Consider the following 11,672-nt stretch of genomic DNA (forward strand, 5'->3'; position numbering starts at 1 on the left):
AGGGCAATATTTATAAAGAAAGACCTAAGGGAAAAAATAGGGAGCTCCTTTCTACATAAAGTAGGAAGGTATCTCAGAATTTGCTCTAGCTTGTGACAAATACATACAGAAGAAATCAAATTATAGGATGTCCTATTTTAAGAAATTCCATTTTTATTTTATCTGTTCTTAATTTTGACACAAATTAATTCAAGTTCAATTTGTCACATTCTGAAAGTATCCTTTAACATACTTTGAAATAAGGGATTCTATCACATCACTTAACTTTTATTTGAAGACTAAAGTACTTGTCTCATAAGTGAAGGAAATGGCAACATGGTAGAAATCACTGTCAACTGGAAACCAATCTGTATAAAGATGATACTTATAATAAGTCAGTGAGGGAATACATAATTCCATTTTTCAAAATGTGCTTTATATACTAATGTCAAGAAATTCATCTATTGTTCAAAATGGTATCAGTTTTAGTCATACAAGATATAATTAGAAACAAAACACACATACAACTCCATTTTTCTAGGTAAGTAATAAAAGAAAAACAAAAATAAGCCATTTCTGAGGTGTAGGGGGATGTTTTTTGATAAATTTACTAGAAGCCTAGAAGAAACTGAAGTTTCTGCCCTCTGACTGGAACATTCAAGTTTATCATTTGTATGTAACATAAAAGGGCAATTTAGGTGTTAAAATTTAATCAACATAAAACATTAATGCCTTAGGTTGAAACAGAGAATGGCACAATAATGGCATTAGAAAGGGTGAAAATAGCACCATTACTCTCATTGAAATCATCAATGTGTTTGCTTCAGTGAACTGTACCTACAAAATGGAAAAACAAGAAGTCATTTATAAGGAAGGTATCATCAATATTTAGCTTTCTCTTTTCCCAACTCTAGAATGACCTATATTCTATAAAGGATGCAAAAACACATCTAAACAAAATGCAGATTTATTTATTCCTTTAAAGAACAGAAACACTTGACAGAATTTCTTTATCTTCTTTGGGTTAATGTGATTGCATTAGGTAAATGTAAAATTGATCATTAACAAATGAATGATAAAAATACTGCTTGGGGGCGTCACTAAGTAGTATTTAATGTTCACTAAAGAAATAGTCCATTTGTCTATTCACCTGAGTTATTAATTACCTACTATGTGCCAGGAATATAGTAACTCATGTGTAAGTCAAAATGTAGAGCTATTAAAAATAGATAAATTTTGGAATAAGAATCAGAACCAGCTTGTGTGACACTGCACACCTCTTCAACTTTCCCAAATACCATTTCTATGGTGATTACTCGAACACCTGTATTTCCAGCCCTAACTTTTCTTATGAACTCCAGGTTCATTTTTTAAGTGACAGCCATACATTTCCATCTGGAAATACCGGAGACACCTCAAATTTCACAAAGCCATATTGTAACAGCCCTGAATGTATACATGCCCATGCATCCCAGATACAATGTATTTTCAATATTGTTTCAATATTTTCAATATTGTTTCTCCTTTTCCACTCTTATTTTACTTTTGAGACTCAGCCTAAGCTGGGAGTCCTTTATAACCACACCAGGCAGAATTAATTATAAATTCTGTTCATAGACTCGGTGCCCTTAGTAAATACCTATAATTCTATATTTACTTTTCTTACAATTGGTTAATTTTTATAATGAATAAAGTAGCTATCTTTACTCCTTGCTGCACTATAAACCTATAAGGCAGACATTTTTTATTACTGTCTTTTTTAATAGATTAATTTGAAAAAAAACTCATACAAAATAGTACTTTCATAGGGAAATTCTCTTATTGTACATCTGAATTGAGGCTTCAGCATCTCTCTTTCAAAATATGTATAAGTAGCTCCAAAGACTGAAATGTGCTCCAAAGACTGAAAATATCTGAATTAAGCAAGTATCTGGAGGGATAGTACAAATATTCTATATCTTGTGTAGTACTAATAATAAACTCTTGATGTTTAATTGAATATAAAATCTTACATTTGGTTAAATATCTCATGTTTTATGTCAGTAATTTCTGGTGATAAGAACAATTTCCTGAGTATTGCATCACATCATTAATTTTGAGTTTAAGCCTATACACATTCAAGTAACCCTGAGTGTTAGAAAACAAGAATATTTACTGACATAGAGAAATGATTATTTGGGCTGGGGTTGTGGCTCAGTGGTAGAGTACTCGCCTAGCATGTGTGAGGCCCTGGGTTCAATCCTCAGCACCACATTAAAAATAAATAAACATAAAAGTATTGTGTTCAACTACAACTAAAAAATAACTATTTAAAAAAAGATGATTAGTTTAATGAAAATCATTAAACTAAAAAAAAAAAGAAGTCTATAATACAACCTGTAAAAAATACTCTTATTTCAGTGGCAACTACAAAGTTAGGCACACAATGTACAAAAGATATGCACTACCATGTTCACAGTAGCAATCTCTTACTAGAGGAAAATTATATTTTTATTTGTATGTCCAACTTTCCACAATGCACATAAACTTCTTTTGCAATAATCAAGCAAAAAATATATACACCCCCCATAGAATTGGTAAGGATGTAGATAGGAAGAAAATTCATATCAATGCAATCAGTATACATCAGGAAGTATGCTAGACACTGAAGATTGAAAGATTAGTAATATAAGGTCAGATTTAGAGAAGCTAAGTAACACAAACACAGTGATTAAATAAACAAACAATAGAGCTACAGTTCACATCCAGGTGTTTATGATTCTAAAATAATATTTTTTTCCATTTCATTTTGGTATCCAGATGCAATATGATCGCTCGGGGAAATATTTTATTAATAAATGTTTCTGTTCATACAATGAAGTTTTATTGGCCCATAAGGACAAATGAAATTGTGTCATTTGCAAGAAAATAGATGGAACCAGAGATATGAAAAAATTGTACTCTATATGTGTAGTAAGAATTGTAATGCATCCCACTGTCATGTATTTAAAACAATAAAATCAATTAAATATTTAAAAAATAGATGGAATCAGAAAGTGTCATATTAAATGAAATAAGCCAGACTCAGAAAGTCAAGGGCTACCTGATTTCTATCATATGCAGAAGCTAGAGAGAAAAACAAGAGAGAAAGGGATTGCAGGAAAACTGAAGAAGAGGGAACTGTGGCAAGGGAAGGTCCTGAGAAAAGAAATCGATCAAATTATGCTATGTACCTGAACAAATATGCTACAATGAAATCCACTATTCTATATCATTATTATGTACCAATAAAATTTTAAGTTTCTGCTATCATATTATTCTATGCTGTGAATTACCATGATCACTATCATGCATGGGTCCTTTTTTAAGGATTTTCTTCATCTGTCAACTTACTCCTACATTATCTAATGTTATGGTCAATTAATCTGATAAAATAATTTTTTTCCAAGGAATTGATGTTTTAGTAATTTTTCTGGCTATCCCACTGCCATATATGGCAACTACTGTAGTAGATGTTAGAATAATTCAGTTCACATTCAAATGGAAAAGGAGAGTTAGACACCCATATAGTCAACTGCATTAGAATCTAATAGGAACTATAATAAAAATAACAGAAGATCCACTATGCATGAAGAAGTTGAGAACTTCATTCTCAATGGGAAGTCACAGAGAATTTAATAGAAGAAAAACAAAGAAAAGGTATGTGAAATAAGGAGCAATGTCTGTATAAAGTTAAACATATTAGTTAAAGAACCCTGATTCCTAAGGATCAGACTATTTCATAGCAACCTCCTGCAAACACATTGCCCTTTCACTGATACCAACACAAGTGGAAGATGTCTCTGGATTTATAGCAGTAAGTGGAGGGAAATACTTTTAGATAGTCATTTTCAACAGATTTTAAAATCACATCCCTTAAAAGCAAACACTTGTAGCATAGCCAGCCTCTGTTTCATATTAGTCTACATTGTTCTCACTGAACTGCATCCCTGAGCAGCTCACACAACACAATTAGCATAGCTGGGTTACCTCACATTTGTCGAAATTAAGGAGTTGCCAGTAAAACATTCAGAAGGACTTTGCGAATTACTTTCTAAAATAACTCTAAATTAGCAATTAATAAAAAATTGAGAACTTATTCAACTCTGAATACAGGCAGATAAAATCAAACTCTGTATAATTCAATTATGTTCATTACTGATTCAAAAGTATATTTAACAGATGAATTTTTGCCAAAGGAGTCTCTTAAATTTATTTCAGTGGTTATTTTTGGCTAGCAATTCTTCTCCATATTTTTTTAAAGCCAGAAATAAAGTCCTTCAAAAGAGTAGAGGGGAAGAACACAAACTTTTGAGTCAAAAGTATGCCTGGGGAAAGAATATATGAACAGGTAGACACAAACAATTAACAATTTTATGAATGTTTATAAGTAACTAGGTGTTTCAGGCAGCTCTGTCAGCTAGATTGTACATACAGATTTGTATTCCCTTCTGTATTTTAAGTGAATTTAATTTATTGGCTTCCTGGAGTGCTGGCATGGTATTTAAAAAATATATTTCACACTCACAGTTTACACTATTCAGTATACTTTTATAGAGTACTTTGTCCTAGGACTGGAAAATATTTCAAAATAACTAGACATTTGAAAAATATAAATACACTCATAGTTAGGCTATTTAGTTATTAAAAAGCCAAACCCTGTGATATACCCCCAGATATAAGATATACCCTAAGATATAAGAATGTTTATAGTGAGCCAGTGATGCTGCTCATTCAGTATCAAGCTAAGACTAGAGATTTGACTTCTACATCTGCTTTAAAATCCCACCCCAAATAGAAAGTGTTATTTCCTCTGAAAACATTCTCTCAGTGTCCCACAACAAATATAAAATTACTGTAAAAATCCCCTACTACATATAGAAAAAGACAACAAGTACTTTGGTTAGTTCTTGGGTAAAACTTGAGATATTTAGCCAATATATAATTTAGGTTAAAAAATAGTCTACAAAATGAGGTCTTTCAAATTAGTTTCTGAAAAAAAAAAAATTTAAGGAAATCTTCAAATCTAACTATTTGCAGGTTAAAAGTCTGATTTATAGTATAAAAAATTCTAGCTATATAAACTTTATCTATTTTATTTCATCTTCAGGTTTCACATATGAGTTAAGTATATGAATGGATAAAGCACCATGGCCTGAGCTAAAAATGAATTAGGGCAAATTTCAAGAAAAATAGGGGGATCAACCAAATCCTATATTATTCAAGAGTAAATATCTACTTATTAAAATCTTGAATTTTAGTCTCCAGAGGCAGAAACATTCATTAAGTAATAACTGATTACCTTTGGTTTTCTAGTCATTAGTGGAGATATGAGGGAATACAAGATGCCAGTGACAGTCCCTGTTGTCCAGACATTTACAACTGAGTTTGATTTACATGTATGAACTCATTTTACTGCTTTGTAACAAATATTACATAAATCTGTTAAAATAATCTCTATAAACAAAAGGTGACTTTTTAGATTTGTAAATTCTTTTTATTAAGGATTGCTACTGAACTGCATGTAGCATACAGACACAAAGGAAGCGCAAATGCAAAAATATTTAAGGAAAAGGAGACATGACACAATACCAATCCAAGGTCAGCACAACTTGGCCAGTGTGGAGGAAGGCCCAATCTTCTTTTTACTTCCCATGTTCTCACATATGGAGAAACCAACATATTTTTATAGCAGTGCACTATTTGTATTTTTCTGAACTTCATAGTTCTTTTTTTCAACATAACCTATTTAAATGCCAGCATCCCTTCTTGAAATTTTAATGTTATTTATAATTACATGTTATTACACTGAAAATTATAACATTACTACTTTTTATATCAACATATTTATTCCACACTTAGGTAAGAGTTATTGAAATTCACAAATAAATTCTCAATTTAGACTTTACAAATTGGAAATTTTTTCAGAATAAACTGAATGGGCTCATTTTTCTTCTTTGCATTTTTTTCTTGTAAATAAAATTAGGAAATTTCAAGTATGCTCAAATATAACATTTGATATTAAAAATAACAATGGAAAAATATTGTCTATACCTTGAATCCTTATACATTCTGGCCAGTCTGCCATACATTCTATATTTACACTCAGAATCCCTGCTTTGAATGAAGGCGTGAAATTTTGTGCATGTTCCAAAACCATAACAATTCTAATATATTCACAAGTCTTGACGGTTTTAAGGAAAGACATGGAAAAATGCACATTCTTTTATCTATTTAAGGACAGAACATATAAACTTAAATAAAGCTACGAAGAGAAAACATTGATTCAATTTTCAGATTAACCTTTAGCATTCAAATAAGCAGAACACTAATATTCTCAAAGTGTCCTAACCAATTGGGATTTTGAAACAAACATAAGATACAATAACAACTTTTTTCAATATGAGAAAAACTTAAAAAAACTGTTTTAGGGGTGGGTATGTAGTTGCTTGCCTATATGTGAGACCTTGAGTCTGACCCCCAGCACCACTAAAAAAAACGCACTTACCTACAACATACAAATATACACTCTGACCGCATTTTACAAATGAAAATTTCCCCAAAGTAGGTGATCTAGAACTTGGAATGCATTTTCCAATTGGAACAATGCTATAAAACTACAGCTAATGCCTGGTATAGTGTGGCACATGACTGCCATCCCAGCAGCTTGTGAGGCTTACACAGGAGGATTGCGAGTTCAAAGCCAGCCTCAGCAAAAGTGAGGCACTAAACAACTTAGTGAGGCCATTTCTCTAAATAAAATACAAAATAGGGCTAGGGATGTGGCTCAGTGGTCGAATGTCCCTGAGTTCAATCCCCTAGTACCAAAAAACAAAAACAAAAACTATAGCTAACTCTCTGGAACAAATGTAAAATTCTGTTTATTAGAAAATATTCTTAATATGCCATATATGTGCTATGAAAAATAACCAAAACAATACTATTTTAATACCAGTAATAAAAGAAGTTAAAAAAAAAGAAATATAATTGCATAATTGTGAAACCACCATTGGATCTCCTTAATGCAGAAAGAATATGTGAATCACTCAAAGACAGAATGTTAACTAAGGATTAGACAAAACTTTTTTTTTATGAAAAGTCAAGATCATCATGTTAGGAATATGCAGAAAAGTCTTAAAGGTCAACCTTTTTTTTTTGGTTTGGTACCAGGGATAGAATCCATGGCACTTGCCCACAGAGCCACATCCCAAGCCCTTTTTATTTTTATTTAGAGACAGGGCCTCCCTAAGTTGCTTAAGGCTCACTAAGTCACTGAGGCTGGCTTTGCACTTGTTATTCTCCTGTCTCAGCCTCCCAAGCCACTGGGATCACAGGTGTGCACCATAGCAACTGGCTTTAAAGTTTTGATTCTCTCTCCCCCTCCCTTTTGCCTCCTCTCCTTCTCCCTCTCAAAAAATAAATATCTTTAGCTATTGAAGATATCTTCAATAACTTTAGCCTTCAAGGATTAGTAAGTCAAAAACTACCCTTGAGATTCAACTTCATCCTAATTATAATGGCTGCTGTCAAAAAGGAAAAAATAACAAATGCTAAAGAGGATGTAGACAAATCCTTATACTTTCTCCCTCTCCCTCTCCCTCTCCCTCTCCCTCTCCTCATAGTTGAAGTTGAGCCAATTATACCTGTAGGACAAAAGAAAGAACTAAAACAACTGCAGCATGAAGAAGGAAGGTTACACTGAAATGATATGTAAATTTATGCACTTTGCAAATGAGGCCTTAACTCCAGAGGCCTGCATAGTGCCCATGGAGGCCTGAAGGGAGAGGTCCCCAGCCACAAAAAGCTTCATCTCAGGCCAGTTGTAGCAATGAGTGTAGAGGGCATTGGGGAACTCCTCCACAGCACCAAAGTAATTCAACCAAAGGTCATCATGGTTGAGCCAGCCTCTGCCACAGGTGAGTTTGAGCTTCCTCCCTGTGGGTCCCAGAAAGGAGTCTAGACTGGCTGAGGCCCTCTCTTCCAGAAACTTCTGAGCACATATGTCATAGAAGAGCAGGGAGCCAAGGCCTGTGCCCACAGTGACTATGTGCTGGTAGACACTCAGTGAGCGCACACCTGTTCCACACTCATAGGGATTCAAGGGCCAAATATTTTGGTGGCCTCTGCGCAGATCCAAGAAGGATACATGAGAATAAGAGCCCACCACATACAGGGAAAAGTCATTGCAGTAGGTTAGGCACATGCTTTCGTGGCCATAGGGCAGCCTGAAGGACAGCAGCCTGGATAGGGTGTTTCCAGCTTTCCACAGGTGGAAGTAGCCATCCACACACGCGACTCCCAGTTCCTGGTTCATGCCACTGAAGGCCAGGGCCCGCACTCTGTGGTTACCTATGTTTCTGTTGGCCTTGGGGATAGCCTCTATGTGCTTTGGATAGATGTGGGTATACACAGGGAACTTCCCATCGTTTTGCCAGGCAATGCTGCCATTTCTGTCAGGATCCACCTGCCACAGGGCCATGGTGCCATCGCGGGAGCCACTCACAGCGCCACAGTATCACTCAGTCAGGCTATGGAGAAGATCCAGTCTTTGTGAGCATGTTGGTCACCCAGGCACAAGGGATCTAGGGTGGGTAGCTGGTAGACCGCCAGGCTGTTGGGATTTTCACCCCCCATAGCCAAAAGCATCTTAGAGGGATTTAGTTCAATGGCATGGATGCCAGTGGTTGGCTGATCCCGGGACAGAATGGGCACCCTGTCCCGCAGCAAGGGGATGCGATTGATTTGGCCCAACTGCACGTCCAGCTCAAAGAGTGTGTTACACTTGGTGCCACACACCACCTGCCTGGAGTTTAGCCACTGAGAGGCGAAAACCTTGTTGAGGGTGCCCAGTGCCAGCTGGCGCTCAGTCAGTATCTCGGGCAGCCTCAGCACTGTATAGCTGTGCAGCTTACCCTCGAAGCCCAGGAGCCGGGCGCTGCTCCAAGTGCCCACCGCTGCTCCAAGTGCCTACCGCACGGCCCCTCAAATAATGGACCAGCGAGCCAGAAGTTGCTAGCCGCTTCTGCTTGTTGGGCTGCAGCGGCCCCTCTCTGTGCCCTGGCTTCACCAAAACCTGAGAGGAAGAGCTCCCCTCACCAACCTTGAGTGCAGGTGCTTCCCGCTTCTTGCTGTCTGTTCCCCGTGAGTCCGTTGTGGCCGTCGGGCAGGCGGCGGCAGCGTCGAGGCTGTGCGTGGCACTCCTACTGGCCATAGCAGTGGCTGGCAGGGCGTCGGGGGCTTGGGTGGAGGCGTCTGCGCTTCAGCTGGGAGCTCGGGATTTCAAGGGCCAGGAGATGGCGGCTACCACCAGGCACCGAGTCTGAGGTTGTCCACAGCAAAACAACAACAACAAACAAACAAAAAACAAAACGGTGGGGGCAGGCAAATAACTCCTGGTCAGAGGGAGCAGAGCACCCTCGGAGTGTGGGGGAGAGGGTTAGGGCTGGTGGTGGACCTGGCCGAGGGTGGGAAGTGTGGTCGCCCTCTGGGAGGCGGCAGCCAAGTCGGAGAGAAGGGAGGAAGTGCTTGAGAAACTGAAGTTGGGTGAGGAGAGAGTGGGGGAGGGAGGGAGGAGGGGGATATTGGACAGCACATGCTGGGTTTGCAGGTGGAGGCTGTGGGTGAAGGGGTAAGTGGGTGTGGAGCAGAGGCCTGGGTAGATTGCTGGAGGGTATAGCTCCTGAATTCTCAGTATAGAATACATGGTGTTTCATCGCCCATTTTAGGGCAACCAACTAGCCCTAAAATTCTTACTTGAATAAAATCTGAAACTTAAAATATAGTCAAGTACAGGATTAGATGAGCCTTGACCATGATCGGTGGGAAGAAACAAATATACACTTGGTGTAATACTGTGAGAACCTTGATCTGAGATTGACATTGAAATTGGTAGCCAAAGGGAGTGTTTGCCAGTGGCAGGGATACTACCCATCTTCCTGCTAGTTCCTTTCTGTCCCTCCTTCCTCAGCCCTTCTGGTGTGGTATCTTAAACAATTTCAAACAAATATTCCCCATCCTCAAATTAAGGTTTCTGAGTTCCTGCACTAGAAATCTCTGAGGAGTGCATTCCAAATGAAGATCATTTCCCCTCATATTCTCCCTATGATCTTCACAGTCCCTTGGTTGGTCACAGTTTCAGAACCTGGTGCTCTGTGCTCATGGGGGAGGTGTTTGCTTTTGTCCAATCCTAAGGAGGTGGAGTGGAACAGTGCCTCAGTGGATGGGCACCTCCCTTTCTATTCCTGGCAGGATAAGTTAAACATTCCCATTGACAATTCTATAAACTCAAGGCACCTGACCAGAACACCCCTCCACTAGGCCTTGGAAAAGGGATTTGAGGAATGAACATGATTTTCACATGCACAAAAGGACCTAAAGCACTTTGCAGAAGAAGGCGATCATAGGTATAAAACCATAAGACTGTAGAGATGTGGAATGCAGATTTTCACTCTTGGAAGTCTCAGTGGACCTCACATGTTACCTCAGAGTAGCCAATCCAGTAGCAGGACTGTTCCTAGTATGCACAGACACACAGATTTTAGTTACACACTGATTGATAGATTGTATTGTACAGAGAGGTTGGTGGCTGACATCAACTCTGCACAAGCCCCAATCTTCCCCCTTAAAAACCAGTTTGCTGAGCAAGTACATACAGGCATAAATTTAATTTTCTGACTCATCTGAGAAGACTGTAGGATCTACTTCCATGCTGCTTTCTCTACCCCTACCATCCCTAAACCTTTAGTTGATATTTTTCTCCTCCTTTCCCAGCCCTTTTTGTAATTTCACTCACATACACAATTTCCAAGTACAAGCCATGGGGCCTCCTGGCCATTCCATTTCAGTTACTGCATACCCCATTCTCCTTTACACTTTTCTGCACCACAGTTATGATTCTTCCCAATATCATTTATTATTATACTAACAAATATTGTTATAGGACTGTTTCAAATATTATCTTTTTTAATCCACTATTAATATGATCCACATTTTGTAGATGAGGAAATTGCAGCTTGGAAAATTATGATTTTTTTCCAAAGACAATGAATTATTAAGTGAACCAAAATAGTGTAAATCCATATTTGATGCACTTATATTTTGGAGAAATGAGTAAAATTTCTGCTAGTCATATAGTGTTCATAAGCCACACTTCCTCTCAGCATCCCAAATATAGGAATGGGATATCTGTAGAAGTTGCTTGCCAGGAGTAGAAACGCTAAGAGCAGCTGGGAGATGTTGTGTCCATCTATGAACAGTGGTAATTCCTACTGAAAGGGACACCTCAGAGTTCTTCAACAACAGCAGCTAAACAAACTAGTGATCAGTGTTGATCATTATGATGTTATCCTGTAGTACAAAAAACAATGGGGAAATCAATAGTAAACAAAAACTAAGAAACATGTCTACCTTCTTTTCCCTGGGACAAAGTAAGCATCAAATGTCTAAGAAGGTTCCACAGAGAAGAGAAGAAACCCTTAAAGTTATGAATGCTAGAAATTCTACCAGCCATTTGTGTGCAGTTTGGACTCCAACACCATTTGGCTTTGAAAAATAAAGTTGTGTGTTGTATCTTCCCTCCTCAGGACACACAAAATCAAAGAGAGGGCATCTATGTTCTAGGGGATGATAGTATAATGACCACTTTTTACACACTTAATCCCCTCAAGGTCATAATG

At 37.6% G+C, this 11,672-nt stretch overlaps 1 pseudogene; it reads right to left on the reverse strand.

The window, feature by feature from the left end:
- Positions 1 to 7,736: 7,736 nt before the first annotated feature.
- LOC114089993 (DDB1- and CUL4-associated factor 12-like protein 2) lies at positions 7,737 to 9,208 on the reverse strand (annotated as a pseudogene).
- Between the last annotated feature and the right edge of the window lie 2,464 nt (positions 9,209 to 11,672).

Source organism: Marmota flaviventris, chromosome X (assembly GCF_047511675.1).
Source record: "Marmota flaviventris isolate mMarFla1 chromosome X, mMarFla1.hap1, whole genome shotgun sequence".
NCBI classification, from domain to species: domain Eukaryota; kingdom Metazoa; phylum Chordata; class Mammalia; order Rodentia; family Sciuridae; genus Marmota; species Marmota flaviventris.